The sequence below is a fragment of the Arachis ipaensis genome, chromosome B02, assembly GCF_000816755.2.
Source record: "Arachis ipaensis cultivar K30076 chromosome B02, Araip1.1, whole genome shotgun sequence".
NCBI lineage: Eukaryota > Viridiplantae > Streptophyta > Magnoliopsida > Fabales > Fabaceae > Arachis > Arachis ipaensis.
The window spans coordinates 17,239,101-17,247,476 of NC_029786.2; positions in this window are offsets into that span (position 1 = coordinate 17,239,101).

Consider the following 8,376-nt stretch of genomic DNA (forward strand, 5'->3'; position numbering starts at 1 on the left):
ATATATATATATATATATATATATATATATATATATATATATATATATATATATATACATCACTATACAACAAAATAACCCAATAACCACTTCGCTCCAGGAGTCCAGACGCCTAACAAGATGCCTCTCGACCTGCATCTGAAAAACAACAACATTGTATGGGGTGAGAACCAGAGGTTCTCAGTATGGTAAAGGTGCCACACACATAATATATAAGATCCGTAAAATGTCAGAGGCAATCCTAGAACGCCGACACTCAGATTGTAGAGCTTAAAATATTAAACAAAAGCCATAAAAGGTGGTGTTCTAAGAGTATCTGAGCCTAACTTAACTTAACCTTAAAGTCTAAGTCCCATACTGCTATTCCTCCATACCTCCATCTCCGTCAGTATTTCACAGACAAATAGACAGATAAAAGCAAGCACAAGAAGGTTACAAATACTGCAGGTAATAAGTATACATTTAGCATGGCAAGTATACCTAGGCACACCCAGTTAATGCACAAACAAGTAATTCAAGTAGTATGCATATGATGCATGCCTGTCCTATGGCTGATGAGGCTCATCTGTCGGTTATTCAGCCAACCCAACAAGTCCGAAAACCTTAGACTGTCCCTCGATGTGCATCCCCAAGAGTTTATGCATAGTTTTTTCTCAAATAAACAGTATTGCTCAATGGGGGTTAACATTCCCGGGAATTTATAAGTGCCCGGTCACCCTTACGTTGTAGGGTCAACAGAGTATCGAGTTTTCAACCTGGTACACTTGATGGCAAGCCACAGTACTTTACCCAGAAAAATCTCATATCTCAGATCATTTAATCATTCAAGCCAAGTATCATTCATAATCATCTGTAACATTTCATAATCAATATAATCAATTCATTATTTTCTTTTTGGCTTTACCTCACGTCCAAGTTATCTCCATTTCTTAGGTTCATCTGACTGTCAGGCTTAACACCACTTTTTATGACTAAAGGAATGAAAATAGAGGTTTAGAGATTTGAAATAAGGTTTTAAAACTCAAAAATCATGTTTGCTGGAACAGGTGCCACGCGTACGCGTGGGAGTATGAAGATGTAGCTCGCGTGCGCGTTCCTTGTCATGCGTACGCGTAGGTGAAAACTTCATATCACGCGTGCGCGTGGGTCACGCGTACACGTGGACATGCTTGTTAGCTCCTTACGCGTACCCATAGGACCAGTCGCGTACGCATCGCCAAAACCCATGCCACGCGTGCACGTGGGCACGCGTACGCGTGGATGTACATTCTTCAAAAAAAAAAAGAATCAATCAGAGAGCTGCATAACCAGAGAAATACCACCTGCATATTAACAAATTCCACACCAAAATTTCCGACAGGCATAACTCAGTCGTTTTAAATTGTTTTTCTTCCGTTCTTCGAACGGCATAAACTTATGAACCCAATTTTCATTTAAAACAAATTGGAATCAATTTAGGGTTTCGGAATCCAAGTTATAGCCCGCCGAAGTTCGGCCCAAAACCAAAGTTTTGCAAATTCTTTAAACCTTATGTTCATTCAAAGTTTCCATTCCATTCAATATTAAACCTGTCAATACCAATACAATTGCCAGCAACAAACGTCAACAAAACTCTATACCATTCAATAACACTAAAAAAATCTCCTTTTTCAACAATTCCATCAAGCTTCCATTCAATATTCTTGTAAGCATATAATCAACAAATCGACCATATTACTTTCTAACATCAATATAAATAACAATCTCCACCACATAATCAAATCACCAATTATCCAACAAACACTAACCAAACATGTTCATCAACAAATTACTAAACATTCAATATACACCTGCATTCTAACTTATCCTATGGTCATCTAGCCTAAGTTTTCACAGAACATTATATATTAAATGCAAGAAACCTAAACCATACCTTGGCCGATTCCTACATAACGATCAAGGCAATTTAACTAAAACCAACACAGCCTCAAAACCTCAACTAAACAGTTTCCTCCAAGTTCCGGCATTCACAATTTTAAGCTCCAATTATTTATTCACAACCTAATACACATTCAGAACACATATATACCCAATTTAATGCCCAAAGCTCAAATTTAGTGAAATTAAAATAGAATTATGGTATCCTCACCTTATCCAAGCTTCACATAAGCAAGAGTGAACATTTTTCTCAAGCTAATTGGATCCTAAAACATCAAAAATCAAAAAAATTCAACATCTCTTCTAATTTTCAAAAAATTGGGGGAAAGGAGTGGTTGGGAGTGATTAATGACTTACCAATGAAATTGTTCCAGTAGAAACATAGAGCTTAACGCGATGGTCGCGTGGTCGCAAATGGTGCGGCGATCGGAGCTCAGATGGAGGAGTTACGGCGAGTTGAACTTACCGTAAGGGGTTACGGGATTCCTTCCTTCCTTCCCCTGTGTGCTTCAACGCTGCTGAAATGGGGAGAAGAAGGACGTGGGTTCATTTAAAAGGCTGGTCCGGTTGGGCCCACGGCCCGATTTGGGCTCAGTTCAACCGGTTCGGCACGTTCGGTCCAATCTTAGGCCGATTTCTTCGAAATTAGTGTCAAAATTTTCATTTCGATGAGCTCTATCCTAATTTAACATATTATTCGCATTTCTAATCTTCTTTACTAAAAACTAATTTATCGACTAATTATTTACTAATTTAACGGGGTTTACATCCTACCCACCTAATTTTGCCCATGTAGTTACCTGAAAAGAGATGTGGGTAGTCTTTCCGCATATCTGACTTAAGTTTTCAAGTGTGTTCCTCAATATCAGCTCGACTCTAATCTACTTTTACCAATGATATTTCTTTCCTGCGTAATCGTTTAACGCTGGTGTCATCAATTCTTACCGGGATTACTGGAAGTGTTAGATCTTCTCTCACTTGAATCGGTTCTGGTTCAAGAACATGACTTGCGTCAGGAGTATACTTCTGAAGTTGTGACACATGAACCACGTCGTGCAAGTTCAAAAGATATGGCGGTAAAGCAATCCTATAAGTCACCGGCCTAATTCTTTTTAGGATCTCAAACGGTCCAATATAACGGGGATTCAATTTCTTAGTCTTAATAGCTCTTCTGACGGCTTTGGGCTATAAGCATTCGGCTACGAATCTCCTTTATTTGCTTAGTAGTTTTAGCTATCATCTCAGGCCCTAATAAGCTCCTTTCTCCAATTTCATACCAACATAGCGGGGATTGACATTTCCTGCCATACAAAGCCTCATATGGAGCCATTCCGATGCTCGCATGGTAGTTATTATTATAAGCAAACTCCACTAGTGGCATATACCGATCCCAGCTCGCCGGTTGGTCTAAGACACAGGCCCTTAGCATATCCTCCAAGGTCTGGATAGTTCTTTCTGACTGACCGTCTGACTGAGGGTGATATGCAGTACTCAAACTTAACTGAATCCTAAATGCATGCTGAAAGGCTCCTGATAAACAACAATTTTATGGTTTATCTTGTGCTTAATTAAGTGGTTTTTATCAACTCTTTACCCACTTATTCATACTAATTGCATGTTTTACGTTTTCCTTCCTGATTTTGTGCTATGATTGAAAACATATTTCTTTGATCTTAAATTTGCTATGTTTAATCCTCTTTTATTACCATTCGATGTCTTGATATGTGTGTTAAGTGATTTCAGGATTTATAGGGCAGGAATGGCTTAGAGGATGGAAAGGAAGTATGCAAAAATGGAAGGAATACAAGAAGTTGAAGAAATTGCTAAGCTGTCCAGCCTGACCTCTTTGCTCTCAAACAGTCATAACTTGAGCTACAGAGCTCTAAATAACACGGTTCTAGTTGCGTTGGAAATCTAACATCTGGAGCTTCGAAATGATATATAATTTGTCATAGTTGCCTTGAGTATAAGTGACGCGAACGCGTGCTCCACACGGACGCATCGCAGTGACAAAAAATCAGCATGTTTGAATTCGCAACCAGCAAATTCTGGGCTGTTTCTGGCCCAGTTCTGAGCCCATAAAACACAGATTAGAGGCTATAAAGTGAGGGAATGCATTCATTCAAAAACAACAATTCATACAACTTTCATATTCACAATTTTAGGTTTTAGATGTAGTTTTAGAGAGAGAGAGGCTCTCTCCTCTCTCTTAGGATTATGATTTAGAATTTCTATTATGTTTAGGCTACTTTTCTTCATTCCAGGTTCAATGTTCCTTTAATTTAATTTCTCTTCTACTTTTGTTTACTTTATCACTTAGTTATTTATTTTCCCAATTTAATTTATGAATTTTCATGTTAGATTTGATTTCTTTTATTTAATATAATTTGAGGTATTTCAGACTTATGATTATTTTTTTTTAATTTATTAATGCTTTCGATTTATCCAAATTATTTTCATTCAAGTAGATTTTCTTCCCTTTTATCTTTGGTTGAATAATTGGTGACACTTGAGTTATCAAACTCAGCTGTTGATTAATATTTGAAGTTTGCTGGTTGATTTGAATCCCTCTAAAGCTAGTCTTTCCTTAGGAGTTGACTAGGACTTGAGGAATCAAATTGATTAGCCCACTTGACTTTCCTTTATTTAGTAAGGGTTAACTAAGTGGGAACAACGAATAATTCTCATCACACCTGATAAGGATAACTAGGATAAGAATTCCAATTCTTATACCTTGCCAAGAGATTTTCTTAATTATTAATTTAATTTTCTTGTCATTTAAATTACTTGTTCCTTATTTCAAAAACCCAAAAATTCTACTTTTTCCATAACCAATAATAAAAATACCTCCCTGCAATTCCTTGATAAGACGACCCGAGGTTTAAATACTTCGGTTATAAATTTTATTGGGTTTTGTTACTTGTGACAACCAAACTTTTGCACGAAAGGATTCTCTGTTGGTTTAGAAACTATACTTACAACGTGATTATATTTGTGAATTTCTTTACTAGCAGAAATCAGTTCATCGGCTTCCCAGAATCTTGATGTAAAACGAGGATCCCTGTTAGATATAATGGTAGAAAGCACGTCATGCAATCTAACAATCTCTTTGATATACATTCAAGCCAATTCTTCCATTGCGCGACTTATTCGAATGGGGAGAAACTAAACTGATTTTGTTAGTCGGTCCACAACCACCCAAATAGCATCACAACCAGACCGGGTTCTAGGCAAACCAATCACAAAATCCATTGCGATGCTCTCCCATTTTTATTGTGGAATCTCTAAAGGTTGAAGGGTTCATGATGGTCTCTAATGCTCAATCTTAACCTTCTGACACATTAAACATTTAGATACATGGAATGTCACATCATTTTTTCATTCCTGGCCACCAGAATATCGCTTTCATATCTTGGTACATTTTGGTACTTCCTGCATGAATTGAAAATCTGCTCTTATGAGCTTCCACCAAAATGCTCTGTCGCAAGTTTCCGACATCTGGCACAATAATCCGGTTCTTGAACCTCCACAAACCATCCTGACCTCCTGACACTCTCCACTGTTTTTCCTGTTCTATTACTGGCAATACCTTACGTAACGCTTCGCCATCTTGATGAGCCTTCAGAAGTTTTTAGAGTAATTAACCATTTCTGACCATGAAAGATTGAGGCGCTGACAATACTAACCATGACTAATTTAAATTAACTTTATAACCATAAAAGATGTACTCCGTTTGACATTTCTAACCAAACGTCAATTTTTTAAATTTGCCATTAGTAAGGCTTCCTACGTGGCAAGTTTCCTTCCAACTTGGCTTTCCAACATGGCATTACTGCTTAATTTTACCATAATGACCCTATGTTCTTCTTCTTCTTCATAAGTGTGTGGGTTATTCCAAAATCTAAAACCCTAGTTATGAAAGGTTGAGAATGTAGTTATAAAAGTAGAATATAGATTTATTATGATAGCTATCATGCTTCTTCTTCTCTGTTTATCATGCTTCTTCTGCGATTATGACAAGACTACGTTTATCATGCTTTTTTTCTGTGTTTATTATGAAAGTAGTTATGAAGATAGAAAAGATTAAGGGAGAAATTATAGAAATTAGGATTTGGATTTTGTCAATTGTTATAGGACTTGTGTTGTGCTTCCTTTCAATCATGTTTCTAGCATTTAAAATGTAGATCATTGAGGTTTGATTTTATTATATTATTTTCCTGGGTTGATGTTGAATTGGAATGGAAAGGGGAATATAGCGTTGAACCAGTTTTTGGTTTGTCAAAATATTTGTTGACAAAAGTAACCTGATAAGTATATATTTGTTGACATATCTAACCACGAAAAATTGAGAATCTGACAAAAATAACCACTTAAAAATTCGAAATTTAACATAGTTGGTTATATTTCATATCACAAATACTGATTTAACTTTGACATAACAATATATGAGTTGTGACAATTAACAGCTAATGAAAATTTGTGAATCGAATGAATGTAAATTTGACAAAAATAACCTTTAGATATTCGAAATTTGACATAGCTGCTTATATTTCAAATCACAAACTCTGATTTAACCTTGACATAGCAATATATATGAATGGTGATAATTACTAAATGAAAATTCTTGTACCAAATCAATGTGGGACAAAGCCAAATATGTAATCATCTTCCATTAACATAGTAGACATATAAGTTCATGCTAATTCATCATAGTTGTTTGATGAGAATTAAGTAACAAAGCAAACCATGATTGATGTAACTCTAAACCAAAACACTATAAATAAGTTTCCAAAAAGATTGAAGTGCACATGGTCTATATAACAGTCATATCTAAACACTACAACAAAAGTTCCTTAATCCAATTAATCTTAGGCCCTAACTAGGTATGGAATTGCTACTGCCACTAGAGAGTCCAGTTGTTGATGCTCCAAGTCTTGGAGTCGGCATAAATTGCATGAATCTGGTGTTGCTAATGCTGCCGGTGCTGCCGGTGCTACATCTGGTGCTGCATCTGGGACTACTGTCGGTGCTGCATCTGGGACTATTGCTGGTCTGATTCTTCGGCTAGCACAGGAAGACTAATTGGATGCTCAGTAAATATGTCCATCCGCCTATTATGATTTATGGCAGCTTCATACATCTTAACTATATCAATGTCGGTCCTCAATAACTTCAACCCATTTTTGAGTTCCTTACCGGGTTTCAGCCAATAATACTCATTCACAAGAGTATGAATAGAGTTATATGAGTTCTTGCTACCATCTAACTAAATATGATACAATATTAAAACTCATGCTAGAATTAACATGATTAATTGCTAAAAACATTAAACCAAATATTCAATTAAAATAAAATAAAAATTAACATGCAAAAAGGCATACTTTTTTTTTAATATTCTTCAGAAGGATATCCAGAGGTTACTTGCTGCATGAGTTGGAATCAAGAGACACAGGATGAGTACACCTAGGAGCAAGAGCCGAGCAATACTCTCATGTTAGAGACGATGAAGAATTTCTATTATTTTCAATCAAATTCTTCTTTTTTTGACCTTAATAATGTGATTACTAGTATAGAGAAGTCAAGTTACATGTTACTAGCAAATGCAAATAAATAAACTGATAAGGCTTATGGGTATAGATTATACATGATTTAGCCACAAATGTACCAATCCCTTAAATTAAGTCAATTTTTTTTTGACATAAGTACTCATTTTTTGTTGTCACAAAAATGCTCTCTTTTGTGTCATGTGAACATAAGTTCCAAAGTTACATACTTACATGCATATTTGAAAATGTGATTGATAATTTAATTGTGCAGGCTCTAAGCTGCCGCATAGAATTAGTTAAAAATCTACTAATTCCTCAATGGATTTTAATCCTCAAATGATATGATAACTTATAAATGAAGTAATAACTAGTTCAGAAAGTCAAATCAATCCAACATATTAACAAAATATTAAACTTAAAGAAAACTGATAGGAAACATTGTTCACTAATACTTTGAGTACAAAATATATTTCACCAAAGTTTCTTAAAAATAAATAAATAAAATAAATCCACTGGATTCATGCTTTTGACCAGATAGATGAAAGAAGCACATTGTATTATGGAATCACCTAGAATATATCATATTTTTCATTTTGAACAGGTGCCTGTAATAGTGCTATAGTCTGCTACATTTTTCTCTTTAAACAATAACTCTCTCTCTATCTCTCTCTTTCCTGCACATGTTTAGGTCCCCCTTCCTTCCTTCCTTCCATGTTTTTTCTAAAGTCTTGAGAAGATGCCTAAAACTAAATTATACACATGCTGCTAATTGTATCACACCACAGATAACTAAATATTCCACCCTTCTAATTAAGATCACTAGGAACAAGACATTTCAAAGTGCAGTGATTCTTTTTAAACTAACAACAATCAATCAAGAACATTCTAAATAGGAATTAACAACAAACAAAAA